This window comes from Hipposideros armiger, unplaced genomic scaffold (genome assembly GCF_001890085.2).
Source record: "Hipposideros armiger isolate ML-2016 unplaced genomic scaffold, ASM189008v1 scaffold_1094, whole genome shotgun sequence".
NCBI classification, from domain to species: domain Eukaryota; kingdom Metazoa; phylum Chordata; class Mammalia; order Chiroptera; family Hipposideridae; genus Hipposideros; species Hipposideros armiger.
In genome coordinates, this window is record NW_017732444.1 from 452,461 (window position 1) to 454,410 (window position 1,950).

The window sequence follows — 1,950 nt, forward strand, 5'->3', positions numbered from 1 at the left end:
GATGGCTAGTATTTATCAAGCCCTTACTGGGAGTTGAGTCCTTGACATACATCATGCCATTCAATCTGCACCACAACATTCTGGGGTGTGTTTTATTATATGAAAAGTGAGGCACACAGGGAGTTAGTGCTATGTGACCTCACCTGCAAAGTGGGAGTAATCTGACCTCCTATGGTTGCTATAAGTATTCATTGAGCTTTGTTGTATGGTTCCAACAATGTCTGGCCCAAAGTAAGGAAAATATGTAAGTATTTGTTATATAAAAACAAATAAATCCCCATTTTACAGATCACGGGTAAGAAAATGCATTCTAGGGCCGGCCAAGTAGCGCATTGGTTAAGAACTGGCTTGGGACACCAGAGGGCCCCGGTTCCGATCCCACATATGAGGGCCAGTGACACTGCCCCCTACAGCTAAGAGGCTGAACAAGAGCTCAACCTGGAGCTGGGCTGCCGTGAGTTGCCGGAAATGGCATAGGCTGTAGCCCCTGTGGCAGTGGGTTGCCATGGGCTACTGTGTGTGGCCAGCAGCCGCAGTGAGCGGCCGTCCAGAAGCCGGAGACTGATCTGCCTCACCCAGGAAGAGCGCAATGATGGTGCCAACTTGGGGCAGTGAAGCAACGTCCTCCACAACTAGACTGAAGAACAAAAGGACAGCAACTTGTCTGTTCCCCTTCCCCCAATTCCCCAGCGCTGTTCCCATCCCCCCAATTCCCCAATAAAATCTTAAAAAAAAAAAATGCATTCTACTTTGGCTTCGGCTGCTGACAAGCTCTGGGACTTAGGCAAGTCCCTGAGCTTGAAGGTCTTGATTATCTCACAGAGACTTCAGAATTTGTATTTGATGATTATTTGGATCCTTTTTGGCTATAAGCTTTTTCTGATGAGCAGGATTTCTTTTTAACGTTTTCTTCACCATATTCCCCTGTGTTCATGATCTAGGGCACTTAACAAGTGAAGAGAGGGACACTCTGGAAAGGCACAGGGGCATTTTGAGTTATCTTGATGACAAGGGCACCATACCACCATTTGGTAGGAGGATCAAGGGAGGCTTGATGTTTATCAATCCACGCAGTAGCCCTCCCCAAAATGCCAATTGCTCCCCTATAGAAAACACAACCAACCTCAGAATGTTGGTGGAAATCATGATATCACTCACAGAAAAGCAAAGGGAAAGTTTTCTGTCAAAGCAATGGAGCCCCATGGCCATGCAGCCACACGGTCACATGGTCACGTAGCCACCCAGCCACACAGCCGTGCAAACTATGGCCAGACAATTATGCTTCCATGTCCTCATGCAGCTACACAGCCACACAATTATGCAGCCATGCAGCTATACAGTCATACGGTGAAGCAGTGATGTGGTCATTGGAGCATGCAGTTATGCAGCCATGCAACCACCCAGTTAAATGCCTGTGGAGCCATGCCTGAAATCCCAGTTTCATAGCCAAGCAACAGCCCATCATGTTCTTCAAGTGCAAGATGGAATAGCAAAGAAGGTGTGTGCCTAGCTTGTCAATCTCTGAAAACATTAATGGAGCTCCTATTTCATGCAAGGCTTCCTAGGAGATAGGTAATGAGCAAGACACCATTTCGGCCCCTAAGAAGCCCTCATTCCTGTGAAAGGGTGTACTTGTGCACAATGCTGACCATATAACAGTGGAAATAATGACAAAAATGAAAAAAATAGAATAGGGATAGGGGAAACAAAGATTAGTTCCAGTTGGGGACAACCTAGGAAGGTTTTGCAAAGGGTGTGGCTTTGGGGTTAGACTTGCACAATGAAGAAGTGTGAAGGTAAAATGTTCCAGCTGAGGACACCCCAAGATTAAAAAATAGAGAAGCAAGGGACCGGCCAAGTGGCGCGTTGGTTAAGAGCTGGCTTGGGACGCCAGAGGGCCCCGGTTTGGATTCCACATATGAGGGCCAGTGACACTGCCCTCCACAGCTA